The sequence below is a fragment of the Sinocyclocheilus anshuiensis genome, unplaced genomic scaffold, assembly GCF_001515605.1.
Source record: "Sinocyclocheilus anshuiensis isolate Anshui unplaced genomic scaffold, SAMN03320099.WGS_v1.1 scaffold782, whole genome shotgun sequence".
NCBI lineage: Eukaryota > Metazoa > Chordata > Actinopteri > Cypriniformes > Cyprinidae > Sinocyclocheilus > Sinocyclocheilus anshuiensis.
Window position 1 is genome coordinate 2,257,564 of NW_015546111.1, and position 22,434 is coordinate 2,279,997.

Below are 22,434 nucleotides of genomic sequence, written 5' to 3' on the forward strand. Positions count from 1 at the left end.
TATATATATATATATATATATATATATATATATATATATATAAAGTCTGTTTTATAGGAAATGATACTGCAGAAACTCAGACATCATTGAGATTCACTTAATCATGGCTAACCTTAAATTTATTTAGTTGTAGTGAGCCTCTCCAATTACAATGTAGAGCTGTAAATGGCAGAGCCCTGAAGAGTTTTAAGTTAGCATTAATTAAATCGGCATTAACCATCACTATTCTTTAGGTTTACAAATGTGAATCTGCATCAAGAACTTCATCTAAGACATTCGTGACATAATACAACCAAATTGAGACACGGCCATGACTGGATGATTTCTTTTAACCGGCAATAATGGAATTCCATGGGATGCCATTTTGTTTAATTTATTTTATAAGATACCTCCAGATGTTGCTCACCTAGAAAACAGTTAAACTGGTTTTGGCAAGTTTTTACGAAGCGGATCTCAAAGATGAAATAGTCGGATTATGATCTTTCCCTCATCTCAACCTCAGTTCAGGACAGTTGTCATGGTAACATATTAAGCCAAATGACGGTTTAAGAAATATCAAAGTGTTGCAGCTGTTTTCTTGAGTGTGGAGAGTTTCGTGGGGGAGCTCAGAAGGAGCACTTTATGGAAGGAGACTTATTCTCTGAGCGGAAAGTGAGATTTCAATAGTAATTACACCGAACGCAAATCATAATCGAAAAGGGTCCTAGAGGCCCGTGTGGTGCCACTTCGTCCAATCAGCCAGGGTGACTTCAAGAATATCTCCATGATACTTCAAAACAAAAGTCTCATTACAGGTAATTATGGTTTGCCAGTCTTGGAGCAGAGCCTATTGACCCCCCTTCCTCTTCCTTCCTTCCCTCAGCACTTTCATCCCCCCCCCATTCTGTACAAGAGGCCAACAGGGTCTGGAGAAGAGAGGCTATTACCTGAACGTGGTGCATCCGACATCACGGACACCGATGTTCTTCTTCCATTCATCTGGAGTGGCTCACTTTCCGTAGCAATTACTGGCCGTGAGATCAAAACTGGAGCATCAGGGGGAATTGCAAGTTCTCTGGCAGACAGTTGCATGCGTGTGAATAGACTGGCCGATGGTACTTGGCCATTGAGTGCATTGGCAGAGTGACTCGCAGAGGAAATTGGTAAACTGACCGACTGATAGCACGTGATAAAACTGTGGTCGACTGTTACGAACATTCATAGGCTTTAAGGTCATGTAAATTTGCCAATAATAGTATTATTCAGGTGTTATAAAATTTCACTTTATTATATCCTTTATGCAGGCTAGTATGTAGTATATTGTATTTAGTATACACATTGTGTCTGTTTGTGGTGGTCCACTCTGGAGCTGGTGCAGCAGGCCCTGTCATCTGCAGACCATCTCACAATGAAGGCCGGCAGAGCTCACTGTCATATTACTCCAAGACATGTGTAATCATTAGCCTTGTGTCACATTCAGCTGTTTCCTCTGTGACAATTAAGAAAAACAAAAGCTATAGAGAGAGGAAAAATAGAAAGAAAATGGGATTGAGAAGATAAAATTAGATTGGAGAATATGTAGACTTGTCTTCATGTGTCCATCTATAAATCATCTCCTTATTGTTGCATGTGGTAAATCCCTAGGATGGTACATATGCTCATGTCATTAGAAATCATAAAGTAGTAAGTGTAAGGTATTATTTAAGCCAGGGTTCTTATAGTTAACTTTAAAAAAAATAATAAAACCATAAAAAATTGTTGCTTGAAATAAAATAAATGTTAACTGAAATAAAATATAAAAAGCTGGTTATATATACAGCTAGTTGCCAAGGCAACATTTCTCACTTTCATTTAGTTTAACTAAAATAACTAAAACGGAATAAATATGAATAAAAATGTATGTACACATATTTTTAAAAAGTTATGAAAATTTTTAAAAGTTGTAATGCAAATGGAAAAAAATAACTATAAAAAAGAATAAAAAAAATAACTATATAAAAAGAATAAAAACTATATAGTATCTCAATGATACTGAAGTAACACTCGTTTACACTGCAGGGGTAATACAATTTTTTAAATAATTTTAACTAGATTTTAAACAAATTTTACACATTTTTAACTTTTAGACCAACTGTTCAAACTGCTAGTTATGTCCAGATTTATGTATACATTTTTTTTTTCTAGCATGTCCACTTGTCATAACAATGAAAATTTGTGTAGGTTTATTATGCATAAGACTTTAGCCATGTCTATTTCACAAATGGTTGTTTTTAAAAGGGTGCAGTATACAAATATAACCACATTCGGTATGTTTTAATGAAGTTGTCTTGTCGCAACACCTTACATAACCCTATGCACTATGTATAATGAAAACATGGAATTAGATTTTGAGACACCATGGTGAAAATCTGATTTTAATCCAGTTCAAACCATCTGTGTGTGTGTGTTTGTTTTTCTTGTGGGACTTTAAAAAAAGTTTGATTTGAAAACAGATTTTGCTGCCTGGCCTAGTTTGCCAAAATCTAGCTGTGTCTAGCTTCTCTACCCTCTTCACAATCGGGATTCAAGTCATGATAACCATATATCAAAAAAAAAAAATGTTTAAATGAATGCAACCAAGAACAAGTTTTAAACCTGTTTTCCACCACTTTCATCCTTGTAAGCCTGCCAATAAGCATCATCATATAAAGTCTCAACTCCTACTCACATGTGTTTTCAGTTGTAAAGTATGCAAGAACGATGAAGCACATTCATATTTGTTTGGCAAACATTTTCGGCACATTGTTGCACCATTTTCTTTTTTAATGTAATGGCAAAAGCATGAAGAAAGGCATCTAAATTAAAGTCTCTCCTTTTGTTTACAGTTGGAAAAAAATGAAAGTAAGTTGAAATGTTTGGTCTCACTGCCTGAAGTGATTGTAGTCTAGGTGAACAGATGTCCTTGAAGCACAAAGAAAGGTCTTGAAACAATGCGAGGAAGGTATTTGTCATTGTTATTTCTCTGAAAGGTGCCTGGCTTCAACTTTGTGCTTTTCGTAATTAGTTATTGCTTCTAAAAATAACATTTATTTTTTTACAGTAATATAACGTAATAATATAATATAATATGTGTAATATAATATCTGTACATTTTGTATACAGCTGGTGACTTGGTTCCTGGCCATGTGAAGTGCTCTACACAGCTTTTGGTTCACACACCGCAACATATTTCCTGAAAAATATGGAGATATTCTTCCTATTGATTGTATTAGTTTTCTGTGGTATCGAGGTTATGCTATTATGATGGGTTTTTTCTCCACTATTGTGCAATAGACGGGTGTATCATTCATAGAGCAGCTCTTTTCTTCTTTTCGTGAAAGGACAGCCATCTTTAAATTACTTCCTCTGAAGTTAAAAGGCTTTGTGGCTAATCAGCCTATTCTTCTCCACTAATAGATGACCAGTAATTGCAACTAATAACTTATTACTCACCTATACAGATATTCTAATAGCATGTATTTAGGGAACAATTTATTCAATAGAATGAGACAGAGAGAAAGGGAGAGGAAAAGAGTCTATTCAGTGTTCAGAAAAGAGGTGTAAAAAAGCCCTCTTACAAAAGGCGCTTAATAGGCTACCTGTAGCATGTTCTTTTTCCCCTTGCTAGGATTAATATGTAATCTCATTCACAGACACTGAAGCCCAGGTGTCGTCTTCATCTCAAGATCAGACTCTGGGGCTTTGTTTGCTCTCCTCACATGAGGAGGCTGGGAGGAATTAAATGTGTGTGTTTGTAATGATGGGCAGTGAGGAGCTAACTGACGTCATTCTGATCTATGAGAATATGTTCTTTAAGTCTTGGATGGCTATAGACACAAGGATATGTGGGCTTCTTGTGCCTAGTAAAGGAAGCTTACGTTGATACATGTATTGTATAATTGAAATGCTCTTGCACAATGTTGTCAGAGTGCTTTAACAAATACAAAGTAAAAGGATTCTCAATAACATAAAAACTACATTCGAAATGAATGAGGCTTCAGTAATTGTGTTGAATCCTTCAGGAAAGTGAGAAACTATACTGTCTGCTAATTCAACCCACTGACCAGTGTCCACAGGATTTCAAAGGCGGCAAGACCAAAGGGCCATTGGCCTTTTCAGACCAGCAATAACAAACCCAGCACCAGACGTCCAATAAAGAGACTTCCACTTCATTTAAAGGTAATTAATATTCTCTGTCAGCCTGGCCACTTTCTTTGGAGTGGCAGGTCCAGGCACGCCCCCGTGCACTGTAATGGAGTTGACTGGTTAACTTTGTGTTTGTGGCCTGTGTGCTGCTGCCCGGGTGAGTGCACTCAAGCACAGCCAGACGGTCAGCTTAGATCTGTGTGAATGGACCGGTCTCATAGCCCACTGCACTCCAATAGACCTCTCTGTCTCTCACTGTCTACCTCTCTTTATTTCTCCGTTTTCTTTTTTCTTTTCGGCCTCTGGTTTTTAGATTCAGTCTGTTTCTGATGTTTTCTTTTTTTGTCATTTTTAAATAATGTCGCCAAGAGATTTTTTAAGAGGCTCTAAGTATTTTTAGAGCATTAAAAAACTTAAAGACCAAATTGAGTGTCATTACAAACATTAAGGGCTGACAATTCATAATATCATGGGATAGAAATGACATAGACTCATTTGGGAGACATTTGGGCAATGTCGAAATTTAGGAATTTACTGATATTAATATTCCAGCCAATACTGATAAGCCAGTGATATAATATACATACTTTTTTTTACATGTAATTCAGTAAATAAAAAAATACTAGTATCAGCCTGATAACCAAAAATGGTACTGATACATATCGTGTGTCTCTAGATTAAGAAACTGCTGATATTGTTGGATTATACCTTTCCTCACAGGCTTCTTTTTCTTCTTCACCTCAACTTTCACTTGGTCGTAGTAACCTAATAGACAAGAACGTCAAAGATGGATGGTTTGAACATATGTAGCTAGTGCTGTTTTATTATCATAGTGTCCTTAAGCAAGACCCGCACTCTAGGTTGCTCCATGGGGACTACTGGTGCGAATAGTGTACAGGAAGTAACTTTTAATGAAAAGTTTGTGTCAGGTATTTCATACTGTCTAATTTCGAATCTGTATTTATAGTACAGTTCATGCTGAACGTTTGTAATCGTTCAGTTTCCTGAGCTAACTGTGGTGATAGTTAAATGGAAAAGGGGGTGTTGTAATTGCTGGTACATTAGCAGCCTGGTTTGACTGCTTGTTTACTAGGCTGAAGATAATGAGTAAATCAATGGGACACATTAAGCCCAGCTTTAGCAGCTGAACAGAAAGCATGGCCACAAGTAAACAAATTTCCATTAATCACTCTGGTCAGACCTGAAACTTGCTCTTCTGGAAGCAGGTGATCAGGATTAGGTTTTTTAATTTGGTGCACATCTTAGGAAATTTCCAGTCAGAAAGGGTTCTGTAGGATCATCAAAAGACTGTAGTCATCTGTGTGTGTGCGTGTGTGTGTGAGGTGTGCCTGTGAGAACCACACTGTCAGTCGCAATTAGCTGCTTTAGCTGTGTGTGTGTGTGTGTGTGTGTGTGTGTGTGTGTGTGTGTGTGTGTGTCCTACCTGTTCTGGTGCCTTGGTGTAGCTGCTGGTGGAACAAAAATCAGCTTCAACCTAAGTTTCTGAAATCACATCCTTTGTTACAATTTCTCTTCACTGTGATATCTATATGCAGTATGCACCACAAGGGTTTCATGTTAGTGGTGGAGAAGACCCTCTCATTGTGGCCCACATCAAACAGGGGTTCAGGGGGAAGAGGCCAAAGCCTGACCTCATTCGCAGCTGAATGTGAGAGCTGGGTCTGTGAGAGGGAGCTGTGATTAGCATGCGTTTGTTTGTGGAGGCCCAAGAACCTCACCTGCAGGTACTGTGGGTCTCATGTGATGTAGAGACCATCTGAAGAGATAGGTTGAGAACAGTGTGGTAATCATAAGTCAGATCTCCGTGAATCAGTTTTTTCAATTAATCGGTTTAAAGTTTTCAGATGTTCTTGTACATGCCCCTTTGCATGCAAAATTTTAATGAAGCAATAAGTTTCTTATGTTTATTATATATATATATATAACATTCTAAGAAATAACATTCTAATATGCTGATTTGAGGTTCAAGAAGCATGTCTTATTAATGTTGAAAAGTGTTGTGCTGCTTAAAAGCTTTGTGAAAATGGATACATTTCTTCAGGATTCTTTCATGAATAAAAGTTTGTTTGAAATAGAAATCTTTTTTGACATTATAAAACTGTCATACAATCAAGCCAAAGCTAAATATATTACCAGAATGTTTACTTTGTTAACATTACTGCTAGTTGATTGTGAATCATTTAGACCAGGTTAGACTGATTTGTATTTAAAGCTGCAGTCCGTAAGTTTTGCCTCTTTGTCGCCATCTCTGTTTGAAAACCTGCAATTGCAGCTGTTAGCGGAATTATCTTCCTTGTGTGGGTTGTGCTCCGGCACGGCTCCAGCGCAGATGAATCTAATGTTTTGAGGAGTGTGTGTGGCTGTCAGTCACCGCACCGGTGTGGACATTTACTGTACTTCGCAATCACAGATTCTAGCCTACGTCTTGGAATATATGACCCAAATAAGAATTTTCACCGGATATTGTCATCTGAACAAGTAACAAGTCTGCCACAATTGTTCTGTCCAACTGAGGAAAAAAAGCATTACAATAAATCGCGCCAATGGTGATTTAATCTAAAGATCGGTTAGGTCATATCACATCATACCATGCAAATTATTATTATTGTTATACTTTATTCTCAAATTGTTAATGTTAACAACATCAGCATTACGTGACTATGTGAATATAGTGTGTATTAGCATGTAGATTTCAATTTCTGTACAGTCTAATCTCTAATTGTCATACCATTCGAATTTCATATTAAGAAATTATTTTAACCCAAAAAGCAAATTATGCTCCCTTCGAACTGATTGTCTTTAAAATGCAAATCTTGTGTAATCCCAAGCTATCTGTAATCAGAATCACATTTAAAACCGGAATATAATTTAATTTAAAGGTGCCATAGAATGCATTGATACAATATTTTAAATTGTTCTCTGATATCTACATAGAAGGTATATGACTTAGTTAAGGGCAAAAAATCTCCAGAAATGGTTTTGCATGTCCATTTACAACCCTAGGATTTGTCCCTAGAATGAAATGGTCTGTTTTTACCTTATTTGGAAGGGTCATGAATAATAATGTTGAGCTCTGCTCTGATTGGCTGTTTCACAGTGCGGCTCAATGTTTAGCTCTACTCTGATTGGCTGTTTCACAGTGCGGCTCATTTCAGTAGCTCACACAGCAGGAAGGAAACAGGGAAAATATATATACTGTATATATTTCAATACTTTCTCTCACAGTTATATCGTTGGGTAATATTACTGTATATAAAATGCGGAACATCAGGGAGCCGCTATTAATATGCAGGGCATTGAAACTGCTTTCGAATGCACGATCGCGTTTTACTTTCACTTTCGAGATTTGCGATCGCACATGCTCTGTGTAAACTACAGCGGCAGTACTTACCACACATTTTACAAGATCAGATGCTTGTCAGTGGTGCTCAGGATCTGTAAATCATTCGCCATCATCCTCAGTCATCTCAGGTTTATGTGGTAAGTGAAATCTTATGTACTGTGATGTAACAGGCTACCACTAGCAAGCAGCTAACCATGTCCCTTTAGTGGCTCGCGTTATTTTATTAGAACGTGCATTATTTGTTTTCCGTGCCTTTCTGAATACAGACACCAACCCATCCCTGCACATCACATCCCCTGCACAGCCTGGAACATAACATTTATTTCCATGAACTGCCATTTTCGCTATTATCCTCGCTTGTTTCTTCACAATACCTACAGAACTTCTGATGGTTCGGCTGGCATAGAACATGGGCGGGTATATGCAAATGTTGGGGGCGTAACTATTAGTGATCCCGACTGTAACGTCACAGTCGGTGTTATGTTCTGATTCACCTATTTTTCAGTGGTCTTTTGAATGCACAAGATTTACATAAGAAGGAGGAAACAATGGTGTTTGAAGCTCACGGTATGTCATTTCCATGTACAGAACTGTTATTATTCAACTATGCCAAGGTAAATACAGTTTTCCATTCTCGGCTGGCGGCTGGCATAGAACATGGATATGCAAATGTTAGGGGCGTAACTATTAGTGATCCCGACTGTAACGTCACAGTCGGTGTTATGTTCTGATTCGCCTGTTTTTCAGTGGTCTTTTGCATGCACTAAATTTACATAAGAAGGAGGAAACAAGGGTGTTTGAGGCTCACGGTATGTCATTTCCATGTACAGAACTGTTATTATTCAACTATGCCAAGGTAAATACAGTTTTCCATTCTATGGCACCTTTAATTCAGATGTTTTTCATAAACACATAATCCTTTCTGGATTACAATCCGCCATCAAAATTATCAATTTAATTATTCTAGCTGCTGTGAGAAAAGGCTATAAACGATCCGCCACCTGCAGGATCCTCACATGCGATAGCCTAGTAGCCGGGACAGCTTCTTTATGTTTACAGAAGTAATGTAATGACGCGGCAGCATGCTCAAATTTCCCTCGAAAACCTACCCGTCCCACTCAAAATAGAAAACATTATTATAAACTAACCGTTGTGAATTGGGCTAAAGTAAGGCGATAGTTTTGAACAGTGGCTGGTTATGTACTTGCTCAAATGTTGATTTCGGATCATTTTTTTACCAAAAAAAGTTACGGACTGCAGCTTTAAGAACCGGTTCAATCCATTAATTGAAAAGATCTGATTCAAAACAACATTAATTTGCAAATCAGATCACAATACAGAGCCACGTTTGAGAGAAACTGTAATGGTATTATGGTAATGTTTAAGCTGAGACGTTCTGCATGGAGCTATGAAGTATTATTCTCAATAGGCAAGTCACGATAGACATGAAACCATAATGTCTGTCTGCGTTGTAATACCATGTCTGAAGTATTTCTTTCATTAACCAAGCCATTTGTACATTTTTGCAGTTGAGCTAGCATCTCTATTGAAGGGTACCCTCACAAAGTGGACAGTGGCTGATGATAACACTGTTCATCTCACATATTTCTATGTTAAATTCCTACAAGTCAAACTAAACAGGTGGGTTTATTTTTCAATCATTAAATATGTGATACTAAAATTATTAATTTGACCGTAGTAAACGCTGTTCTATGAGCAATAGCTGGACTAGGTCTGATGGACATCTCTATTGGTGTGAATAGGGAGGAAGAGGCCAGTGACCTTGAAGGGCAAGAGCTCTGGGTTATTGACCTCACTGAAACACAATGAGCTGTGGTTAATGGAGTAGTACAAAACATCCAGAAAAGATGTGTTGTAGATTCATTGTGTGTGTGTGCATAGCCAGGTTAAGTTAAATCCTTCATGTCCTTGTCCATCACGTGGATGTTGTGACCAGCTGTGCATGTGTTCTACCTGTGTTGGCCCTCTGGTTTTACCTGCTCCAGGAACACAGACTATCAACTTCAACCTTGGAGAGCTGTCATATCCACTTTCAGTAACACACACGCACAACAAACTATTCCCTCAGCTCAAGAGAGATGTCAGGAGAGAGGAACATTTGGCCTGCTATTCTGACATTGCTCATTTTTCCAAAACCATTCAGTGCCATTAAATAAAAACGTCGTTATTCAGTCCTTTTTAGTCTTTTAGTGGCAGCATAGGTTAGAATGGTTTTGAGAAGTGTGTGGGATCAAGAGGAAGTGAAGACCCCCAATTTTATTAGGTTCAGTGTTTCTTAAAGGTAGTTTTAGCAAGAGTGTAAACAGATCTGATTTTGAAAAACCTGAGTGTGGTATTTTGACATACTTTTTTTTAGGAATCATATCCTTATGGTTTCTGGTCTGTATATGTTCAGTGGGGTTTAATATGTTTGCTGGCTGCTATAGCTGCCGTCTGCAGTGCACCATTCCGATTTGAACTGAGAATGACCTTTACATTTTTGAATTTGAGTCAAATTTGAATAGAGGTTCAGAATTGTAGTTGGAAAATTAGTTAGAAAATCATGTAAAATGTTATAATATCTATCTATCTATCTATCTATCTATCTATCTATCTATCGCAATATCTATCTATCGCAATTCATTAAAATCATATTATCCCAGTTCAATTTAAATTCACACTCATGAATTGAACCATTTCTTCAACTCTGATCTGCAAGTTTATGTGATTTACCTTCTTAAAGTCAATATAAAAGCTATTTGACTTGAAAATGTGGCATGTTTCGGAGCGAGACAGGCTATCCAATAAGAAACTGAAAATCATTATTCATTGAACCATTGTTTCTTTTTCAGCCCACTTAAAGAGAGCAATGTTTTAAAAGCTCCACACAATAACAGTGTTCACACTTTTTGAGGGAATTTGAAAGTGTTTGAAAGTATCATCTCAAATATGACCCATGTCAGTTTTTAACATACTTCAAGCATTATTGTCAAAAGCTTAAATGTATGATTAGAACCGAGTGAAATGAGAATTTAATGGCTACGTTCATAGTGGGACGTTGAGCTGCTTTGCAGGTGACAGGGCGTCCGGGTGACGTTGAATGTGTGTCTGTCGGATGAATGTCCTTGTGTCAGTGTGCTGTGATTTTAATCAGCTGCAGGAGACATGGCTCTGATGGCTAGACAAAGATATAGGCAAGATCACAGCTGGAGGCATGAAGAGGTGGAGGATGAGCGCCAGACATTGACAGAGAGAAGGGTTGTTATAAGTGTACAAAACCTGGAAAAATGGTTTCTTATTTCATTCTGTCTTCTACCATTGGGTTATTCACTCATTATAAGGAATGTTATAATGAAAAAAAAAAAACATTATGCTGAACCTGAAAATGAAAATTAAAGCTAAACAAAATATTTGATATTGGTAGTTTAACCAGAATTGTCAATTTACTCGCTCATGTCATTCCTAACCTGTATGCATTTCTTTCTTCTGCGTGAAGAACATAATTTCAACAATGTTCTTGTCCAAACCTCACTGGAACCCATAGACTTTAATTGTTTGGACAAAAACATTGACGCATTTTTTAAGGTATCATTTTTTGTGATCTGCAGAAGTAAGTCAGTCATGCAGATTTGGAACAATATGATGGTGAGTAAATGATGACACAATTTTCATGTTTGGGTGAAATGTTCCCTTAAATAATAATTAAATATTTACCTGGTTATCGCTTAACCCTACTTGATTTTGTCCTAGAACATTGAACAAGACATTATGGTTTGTTGGAAGCTAGTCAGAAAACTTTAGTTTCCTTTATACAAAAACGCTATTAAGTCATTAACTCTGTCAGCTGATTTTTGTTGTGGACACAGCCAATGTGTGTGTATATGGAGGTCTATACAAACACGAAATGAGCCAAACAAGATGTATTTGAAGTATAGATTGTCTGCTCTCCGGTCACCCTAACATGCCATCAGTTTAGCCACAGTACAACATCACCTTGCAACTCCACAGCCATCTCTTTCCCCACTGGCACAGAATGGCTTTATGCATTACTCGTTTAAGGGAGCTCATTCTTATCCTGATTGGCACTGACATTCCTGTTGCCTTAGAAATGAGTGGACATCTGATCCCAAAACAGAAATGTCTTTAGCATCCCTGCACATCACGCACAGAAAGCGTGGCATGCCCGGAAACCCACAGTTGTTTCACCAGCACACAGACTCTTTCGCAGACAAAGCCACGCAAACCAGACAAAAGCCTCAGAAACCTGACCAAGGCTCTGTGCTCTCAAGCTCCTCAGTGTCTCGTTCTTTTTTCCCCTCAGTTAATTTTCAACATTCAGTCAGACTCAAAAAGGGCTATGTGTTTATGCCACACGGAAGAAATTAATGTCTTGGATTTAAGTCTTTTTGCGCACAATATAAAACTTTTCTCTTTTTGGTCTAGGCTCAAGGATGTTTCTTGAGCATGACCTTTATTTTTCAAATCAGCTCTGTTGGAGACTTTTGTTTTCTCAGCAATAGTGAAATGACTGATCTTACATCGCCTCTGATGAACACAAAATGGTACTTATGGCTTATACGGCATCAGTGAGAGCTTTCTGTGGCCATGTTAAATGGCATTAATTCAATAAGTACATTCAGCTTGTGTGGTGCTTGAAGAAACAAGTACATGTACAGTACATGTGTGGTAAATGCAGCTAACCTGCTTGTGTTCCTCTACTCCTTTGCCTCTGACTGCTTCTTAAGCACACACTGCACACTGGCTTGTCAGTGTTTCAATGATGCTGTGTAACTATATAATAGCCGTGAATTATATTTATTTGCTCTTGATATGCTCAAGAATTATGCTTTTACACTGCACTTCAGTGCACTGATGAAGCAAGCAAGTAGAATGAGAGGGAGTTGAATAGAAATTTCAGAATACAGACTGTTCTCAAAAGTGGTTAAAGATGTGATGTTAACCTTATTCACAGCTAAACATCATATGAATGTTCATACTAAAGAGCAGAAAGAGTTTTTAATTTAATTTCATTTTAATTAGCTTTTGTAGCTTGTATTTTTTGTTTTAATTTTTTTTGCATTTTATTGAAGTTTATTTTATTGTATTTTTGCTTCGTTTTGCTTTTATTTGCATTTGATTTGTATTTTATCGTAGTGTGTGTGTGTGTGTGTGTGTGTGCCCAAAGGTTTATGGTGACTTGATTACCCATCTTAGCAGTCATTTATATTTGTATCTGACTTAGCCCTACAATGCTGCACAGAGATTTCAATCTTATGGTGGGTCGAAGAGGGTGAAGGATAAGATAACTAGTTGGCTTTCTGTGCTTTAACGCTTGTGTCTCCCCTTCACCTGACAACTGTTTTTCTATACTTCTATGCATTTCATGGTTAATCAGTCTTTAGCAAACCTCTACAAATCCAATAGGTGTATGGTGGATGGGTGGTGAGGTGCAGAAGGAAATGGAATCATTCTGCGATCCTGTTCCTTGACCCAGCTGTCAAGGACTGCAATACATCTTGTGTCCTGTTTGTATTTGTGGTCTTTTCTGTACAAGCTATACTTCAAAAACAATGCCACTTTTGCTGAAGTTGCAAGGCAAGTCAGTATCCATTCTTACTGTTCATAAATTAAACTGTCATGTGATTTTTAAAGGGTTAGTTCTTACAACTTGTAATTTGTACAAGATGGCAAAATCGTACAATATCTTGGGTAAATTATGATGAGTTGATAAAAGCCGGGTTAGTGTACCTACGTATTTTAATATTTAAAAATCTATTATTTAGATAAGCTAAAAACAATTTGACCTAATGTAACGTATATATGTGAACAATAACACATTGAATAATGGAATTTGATTTGAAATCGTTTACTCTTGCGCCGACTACTGAGGTCTTTAATCGCTGTAAAAAGAGCGATCTTCTGATGATAGCAGATTTCTTTAGGATTAACGTTCCCAGAGAGGCTACCAAACAGATCATTAAAGAAGAGCTGTATGACAAGTTAGTAAACGAGGGAATTTTACAAAGACAAAGCGATGATAGTGAAGCTACTTGAACAACTTGAAGCTACAGTAAGTAAAGAATTGGATAGTGTAGGTCCACTTGATATTGACGCTATGGCTTTTCAAGACCCTAGGTTAGCAGTGAGGTTAAGAGAGTTGGATGTGGAAATAAAGAAGCAGGAGTGTGAAGCTCAAATGATTAAATTGAGAACTGTTGAAGCGGAGGCTGATAGGGATATTAAATTGCAAAAACTCGTTTTAGAAGCTCAGCGGGTGGCTGCACAACCAGTCCCTTTACCACGTACCAAAACACAATCAATTTCCTCTCCTATATCGACAGTAGCTAGTCCTTTGGCTGGAGGACATGGCCATGCATCTTCTGATGTTCAGTTTGACCCCAGTAGATGTATTAAACTTGTACCGTCGTTCAGAGAAGCAAACGTGGATTCTTTCTTTGTTGCGTTTGAGCAAGTCGCAGGAAAGTTAGGGTGGCCAAAAGATATGTGGGCCCTATTGTTACAATGTAGTCTCACAGGAAAAGCACAAGAAGTCTGTTCTGCTCTGCCAATTGAATCTTCTCTTGACTATGATACAATTAAGGCAGCGGTTTTACGTGTGTATGAGCTTGTCCCTGAAGCATATCGGCAGAAGTTTTGGCGACATGAGAAAACAGCCAGACAATCATACGTCGAGTTTGCAAGGGATGAAATGAATTCTCTTTGATAAGTGGTGTCTCTCTAACAAGATAACGACCCTGGAACAGTTACAGGAGTTAATCTTGCTAGAAGACTTTCAGAAATGTGTGCCAGAGAATTTGGTCATTCATTTGAATGAACAAAAAGTCACTTGCTTGTCTAACGCTGCTGTTTTGGCTGATGAGTTTGTTTTGACACATCATACGGTTTTTCCCGCAGCGCGACAGTCAAAATTTGCTCAGAGTTCAGTCGATTTGCCGAATGTGATGCCTCGTATAATGCGCCCTGTTAGAGGAGAAAACCTTTCCAAGAGTACTCGTAAAATTAAATCTGCGAATAATGAGAGACGAGAATGTTTCTACTTTCTGAGCCCTGAACATCTGATTGCAGATTGTCAATTGTGGAAGCAAAATTATTCGAAAACTAAGAGTGTAGCACTTGCTCAGTCTCTACCAAAATTAAGCACAGCTGATGTAGAAAGTTACAAGCCGTTTCTTTTATAAGGCATGGTTTCCATGTTCCCTGATGCTGATTTTAAGCCAGTGGTCATGCTTCGAGACACAGGATCTGCGCAATCCTTTAGTCTTGAGTAGGGCTGCACGATAAATCGCATGTGATATTTAATGCGCATCTTGTCAGTAAAGCCAGTTCTGTAATCAGCGGTAAATCTCCAGCACGTGCGTGCTTTCACATGAAGCAGCATTTACTACACGGAGCCATTGTTCACTGACAAGCTGTGCAAAACCACGATCATATTTTGCGCATGTTTTGCGCAGCTTGTCAGCGAACAACGGCTCTGTGTAGTAAATGCTGCTTCATGTGAAAGCACGCACGTGATGGAGATTTTCTGCTGATACCTACACTGGTTTTGATGTATTCGTCCGAGGTATTGAAATGAGCTGTGTTAATGTACCCCTGCATATGGTTCATTTGAAGTCAGATCTTGTCAGTGGACCTGTTAAGCTGGGTGTCCGTAAACAGTTACCTGTGGAAGGTATAGACTTAATCATAGGGAATGATTTAGCAGGTGGTGAAGTTTTCCCTACCCCAATTGTGGCGCATAGCCCAGTTGTAAAAGAGCTGACTAACCTTGCTACTTTGTATCCTTCAGCTTTTCCTGCATGCGCAGTGACTCGTGCACAGGCACAAAAATTAAAGGAAGTGGTGGATCTAGCTGACTCTTTTCTAGTTCCTGAATCTGCCCCATTGGAGTGCACACTGTCCGTAGAGCCTGAGTTTGAGTTTGATTCCAGTTCAGAGTCAAAAACCCCCTTCAAAGTGAGCAGAGAACACTTAACAACGGCACAGAGAGAAGACTCGACACTAGCAAAGTGTGTTAAAGCTGCAGATCTTGGGCAAATGCCTAATTCAGGAGTGATGTATTTCTGGGATGGTGGACTGCTGATGCGCAGATGGAAACCAGACGTTGATGATGAGAATTGTCAGGAGGTACAGCAGATAGTTTTGCCTGTTGGCTATCGCACGCATGTGTTAAAACTGGCTCATGAACATGTGATGTCCGGTCATCTGGCCGTGACAAAGACATTCTATCGAATTTCCAGATACTTCTACTGGCCTGGTATAAAATCTGCTGTGTCTGCCTTTTGTAAAGCTTGCAAAGTTTGTCAACTATCTGGAAAGCCGAACCAGAGAGTTCCTGTTGCTCCGCTTAATCCAATACCTGTCATGAGTGAGCCATTTGAACGAATGGTCATTGATTGTGTTGGCCCGTTGCCGAAGACCAAGGCAGGACATCAGTATTTAATAACTATCATGTGTGCTGCAACACGCTTTCCTGATGCAATTCCTTTACATAACCTGAAAGCCAAAGCAGTTGTGAAAGAACTGATCAAGTTCTGTTCTACTTTCGGTTTGCCAAAGATAATTCAGACAGACCGTGGCACAAATTTTACGTCAAGAATTTTTGACCAAATTTTGAAGGAGCTTTGTATAAATCACCAGTTATCCAGTGCTTACCATCCAGAGTCGCAGGGTGTGATTGAGAGGTTCCATCAAACTCTGAAAACGATGCTGCGTAGTTACTGTGTTGAGACAGGAAAAGATTGGGACTTCCCTTTCTTCTGTTTGCTGTGAGAGAGACAGTGCAAGAGTCTCTGGGATTTAGTCCAGCAGAGGTTGTCTTCGGTCATGTTGTGCGAGGGCTGTTAAAATAGTTGAATGAACAACTGTTGGCTGAACATCCGACCCCTATGACTATCCCTGACTATATTCAGTCCCTCCATCAGAGACTGCAACGTGCTCGTGAAGTGGCAGCACAACACCTTGTAACAGCACAAGGCAAGATGAAAGCACGCTATGACAAGAAGTCTGTTGTCAGGTCTTTCCAGCCTGGCGATTCTGTTCTGGCTTTGTTACCCACCCCTGGTTCTGTGTTCCAGGTGAAGTTTACTGGCCCCTACATAGTTAAAAAGAAAGTGAGTGACACAAATTACATCATTGACACACCTGACCATGGGCGAAAAAGCCATGTGTGCCACATTAACATGCTGAAAAGGTATGTGACTACACAGTGTAAAAGTGAAACAAAGTTTGACAAAGTTACAGATGAAGAAGAGTGTGAGACAGGGAGTGTGCCAACTTCCACAGTTGCTATGGTTACCAGCTACACCATGGAAGAAGATGGGTTGCGTGACAGAGAAGTTCAAGTTTCCTCCACACGATTACAGAATTCTGCTATTCTAAGCAATTTGAAGAATTGCCTTGCTCATCTTGGTGAAAGTCAAGCTAATGAACTGTCTGAATTGCTGTATGAATTCCCAAGTCTGTTTTCAGATGTGCCTGGAAAAACTACAATTTGTTCTCACGACATTGATGTTGGAGATGCATCCCCGATTAAACAGCATCCCTGTCGAGTTAATCCTCAAAAGCATGACATAATGAAGGCTGAAGTGGAGTATATGCTGAAGCATGGATTTGCTGTGTCAAGTCAAAGTCCCTAGAGTTCGCCCTGCTTACTGGTACCAAAACCTGATTCCACCTATCGCTTCTGCACTGACTTTCGCAAAGTCAGCAATATAACTAAAGCTCATTCCTTCCCGCTTCCTAGGATAGAAGATTGTGTGGATAGGGTGGGTAACGCTAAATATGTAACGAAGCTAGATCTTCTGAAAGGACACTGGCAGGTGCCTCTGACTCAGCGTGCATCAGAAATATCAGCTTTTGTCACTCCAGACAGGTTGCTGTAATATTCTGTCTTGGCTTTCGGAATGAAAAGCTCCTGCCACATTCCAGCGTTTGATGAATACAGTGTTGGCAGATGTAGAGAAGTGTGAAGTATACTTGAATGATGTGGTTATTCATTCACTTACCTGGTCAGAACATATATCCAGGCTCAAGAAGGTACTTCAGCGTTTGGCTGATGCCTCATTGACCTTGAACCTTGCCAAGTGTGAGTTCACGAAGGGAAAGGTCACCTATCTGGGTAAGCAAGTTGGCCAGGGGATGGTCAAGCCATTGAAGCCAAAATAACAGCTATCCTTGAGTACCCTGCTCCTTCTAATAAATGTGAGCTGCGTAGGTTCCTAGGAATGTGTGGATACTACCGTGCTTTCTGCCCAAACTTTTCCTCTGTTGTGTCACCACTGACTGATTTGTTAAGCACCGCAAAAAGATTTATCTGGACACCCAGTTGTGAACATGCTTTTAATGCTGCGAAAGATTTACTCTGAAGTACATTCAAATTGCAAATTGATGCCTCAGCCACAGGAGCGGGTGCGGTCCTGCTGCAGGAGGATCAATTCGGTGTAGAGCATCCTGTCTCTTATTTGTCTAAAAAGTTCTCAAAGTGTTAGAAGAACTATAGTGTTATTGAGAAGGAGGCATTGGCAATGTTGATGGCACTACAACACTTTGAGGTAGGTATACATAGGTGGTAGTGTGGCCCCTATCATGTACACAGACCATAATCCACAATTTTTTCTTGAACGCATGTCTAACTCAAATCAACGACTTATGCGGTGGTCTCTTGCTGTTCAAGAATTCAATCTTGACATTCGCTACAAAAGAGACTCAGACAATATCGTTGCTGACGCATAGTCCAGATCTTAAATTTCTACCTAGCTGATTGTCATGACAATATGTGTGTGTTAGTGAATTAATGACCGTTTATTATAAACCACATTTGTGGTTTATGATTTTAATGGTGGGCGTGTTAGCCTACGTCCCGTGACATAATTGTGTATGTTGGGATATGATCACATGTTTTTCTCTCCTCCTTTCTCTCTTTCTCTCTCTCTCTCTCTCTCTCACTCTCTCTCTCTCTCTCTCTCTCTCTCTCTCTCTCTCTCTCTCTCCCGTCTCTCTGCCAAGCAGCGCTCCAAATCATCTGCAGCTGATTGCAATTAGCGGTAGCGTGCAACCGATATAAAGCAGATGAGAGACTCAGCTCAGAAGTGGTGTATTCCAGAAAGCACGGTTAACTTACCGTCAGCTAAACCCTGAACTTTCGGTTGATTATAACCTCTGATTTTGGAACCGAAAGCTGAGGTTATCCACTCGCTTATCCTCAAACATACCCGTGTATGTCACATAAACTGCTTTTTGGAATACCCCCCAGGAGTCCCTTGTCTGCTATCCCAGAGACGTTGTTGTTTTATTTGCTGTTAAGCAACTTGTGAAATGTAAACCTAAAGTGAGGTTACAACGACGTTGCTGTTAAGATTCTGTGGGAGTCTAGTTCTGTCAAACCATGTAGGGAGATGGGGCCAATTTATTTGGGTTTATCCCCTTCTAAATTTTTCACCTGTTTTTCTTTAGTCAGGGAGAGAGGTAAGATTATTGTCTTTCATTTTGTTTTCTTTTGCCAGGGAAGTTATTTTGTTATAACTTTTAGAAAGACTGTTTTGTTTGTTATTTTGGCATTTGCTCTCTCCTGACGCCTTGGTTATTTAAGTTGATTAATTGCCCTGATATTTGTATATTTTCTCTATATATTCTTTTCGGTTTATTTTAAACCCTTAATAAAAACACTTAAGTATATTTCCGGTGTGTGTATGCTTCTGTGTTATGGTATTAAATAGAGGGTTTTGTGTGAGCCTTTATTAGAAATATCAGTGGTGAAAGTGACAAGAGCTGGGATAGAGGAAAAGGAGATTTCTCATCGTTAACTTATTTAATCTCAACTTTTAACTTTGTTACTTCTGCTCCGTAACCCCTGGACCGAAGAGGGGAATGTAACCCCATTCCGAAATTATCAAAAGTGCACACCGACTGACACCTGCTGTTTTATTAAAAGGTGTTTATGCATAAATGTGGTGAAACAAAACGGCTCGAGATCTAAGACTTTAACTCTTCCAAATCACTCAAAGTGGATGGTGAAGTCTTCGAAAGGAATAGGGCATAGGGCATATAACTCTAAATAGAACACACCCCAGGTGCGGCGCAATCAATGACGTCAACACAGCAAACTAACAACGACCTATGCCTCTAACCACAGGTGAAGAGCTGTCATTCCAACGGCACAAGTTTGCGAATGTTCGTTTGAACTATGGTTTCGGGAAACACCGAATCGTTGAACTATGTTGGTAACGATGGACTGATGCCATTTTGTTCTTGTGTTGTCAATTCCTTGAAGACACAGAGGCAAGGACTGGTACATTCTAAAAATTCTAAAAATCAAAAAACAAAAATGCAACAGTTTGCATCAATTTTTTTGAGTTATGACAACTTCTAATGAAATGATGTTCAACCAACAAACTACATTGAGTTAGAAGAACTTAATTTGTAACATGAGTTGATTACTCAAAGAAATTAAGTTGCTCCAACTAAAGGATTTGTGGGTCTGGAACCAATTTATATTATCATCGTTCAATTCAAATCCACAGCTATCATTGCACATGCTAAATGTAACTTATTTAGCATGCATATTTAATGAACAAGCAAGATGTTACTTGTCACTGGCATTAGCGCATCATTGCTATAGAGTCAGTGTAGTGTTTACCTTCATGTGGTCTACTCTTCAGCATAGCAGCCCACGCAGGCTTTGAATGAGAAAGTCACACATGTTTGTGCCATACGAAGAACGCCAAGGCGTTTCCACAGAGGAGAAGAAGAATGCACCATATCAAGGACACACCAATGTGGAGAAGGACAGAGAAGGAAATAAAGCAAAGAATTCTGTGTGGAGAGTGACTGACTGCTTTTTCAGATGTATGCAAAATCCACATCCCCCAGCCTTAAGGGTACATTTCTATCATTTAAGTGTGACTGTTTGGATTTATTCAGAACTTGGAAGACCTCACTTTATTCAGTCAAAATGTAATTATTGATTTGCAGTATATTTTTTGTTGAAATACTGTATTATGAAGAGAGATATGACGATAAGTAATTTAAATGGTAAGGAAGCTGTTTTTAAAGGTAACCTAAAAATGTGCTTTGTAACATCCAAATTAACAGGTTTTATTCATGCCAAATATATTTTTCTTGATTGAATAAACGTGACTACGTTAAGTAATATAAATAAACGTAATTTTTAAAAGTTATATCAGGAAGAAATAGAGCTGATTAAAATCAGGAAGAAATAAAGCTGGTTTATATCAGGAAGAAATAGAGCTGAAAGATAACTGTAACCAATTTTTAGAGTGTAGCCTAAGAAACGTAGATGAAATTGAGTTGTTGAAAAGCATTAACCGCTAGTATGTAATTATGTGTAATAATCTAATCTAATGTCTGAGAAAGCGAACAATGTACTGTAAGTAAATACAGGAAAATTAGATTTTTATATCGTTTCTTTATGTCTTCTAAATTAATCGTGTTGTACGCAAAATCCACATCCACCAACCTCAAGGGCACGTTTCTATAATTTAAGAAATACAGAACTTCCGCTCCGTAACCCCTAGACCGAAGAGGGGAATGTAACAGTATTAATAGTGTCTAGTAGATATCGTAAAGCTTTTGCCAGACTTTTCTAACTCCCAGAAAGTGTGAAAAGCCAACAGTCTCTTTATCAATCCCTCTTTCTGGTGTCTGTACTAATCAACGGCACTAATTGATTTGAGCGCTGGTGGGGATGGGGGGCTCCAGGAGAGGGGATAAGCGGATTATCTCTGGCCCGGATCCAAGATCTTTCATAGCAGAGAATAAACAGTGAATAAGTGAAAAAATTAATTATATAAATTCATACATGTTATTCACTCACGTCCAATGTAAACTTTGTCTGTAGTTAAACAGACATTCATGTATACAGAAGTAATAATTACACAAGCATATCCTCTTTCATTTGATCCACAATTTCAAATGAAAACAATCATGGTCAGGTACTGATGCCATAACTTACAGTTTGTTCTTGTGTTGTCAATTCCTTGAAGACACAGAGGCAAGGACTGGTACATTCTAAAAATTTATTAGCTCAAAAAACAAAAATGCAACAGTTTGCATCAATTTTTTTGAGTTATGACAACTTCTAATGAAATGATGTTCAACCAACAAACTACATTGAGTTAGAAGAACTTAATTTGTAACATGAGTTGATTACTCAAAGAAATTAAGTTGCTCCAACTAAAGGATTTGTGGGTCTGGAACCAATTTATATTATCATCGTTCAATTCAAATCCACAGCTATCATTGCACATGCTAAATGTAACTTATTTAGCATGCATATTTAATGAACAAGCAAGATGTTACTTGTCACTGGCATTAGCGCATCATTGCTATAGAGTCAGTGTAGTGTTTACCTTCATGTGGTCTACTCTTCAGCATAGCAGCCCACGCAGGCTTTGAATGAGAAAGTCACACATGTTTGTGCCATACGAAGAACGCCAAGGCGTTTCCACAGAGGAGAAGAAGAATGCACCATATCAAGGACACACCAATGTGGAGAAGGACAGAGAAGGAAATAAAGCAAAGAATTCTGTGTGGAGAGTGACTGACTGCTTTTTCAGATGTATGCAAAATCCACATCCCCCAGCCTTAAGGGTACATTTCTATTATTTAAGTGTGACTGTTTGGATTTATTCAGAACTTGGAAGACCTCACTTTATTCAGTCAAAATGTAATTATTGATTTGCAGTATATTTTTTGTTGAAATACTGTATTATGAAGAGAGATATGACGATAAGTAATTTAAATGGTAAGGAAGCTGTTTTTAAAGGTAACCTAAAAATGTGCTTTGTAACATCCAAATTAACAGGTTTTATTCATGCCAAATATATTTTTCTTGATTGAATAAACGTGACTACGTTAAGTAATATAAATAAACGTAATTTTTAAAAGTT

At 38.6% G+C, this 22,434-nt stretch overlaps 1 long non-coding RNA gene across 1 annotated transcript in view; it reads left to right on the forward strand.

The window, feature by feature from the left end:
- LOC107700753 (uncharacterized) overlaps window positions 1-22,434 on the forward strand; it is a 56,904-nt gene that overhangs the window by 23,013 nt on the left and 11,457 nt on the right. The gene's annotated exons all lie outside the window — the stretch shown is intronic.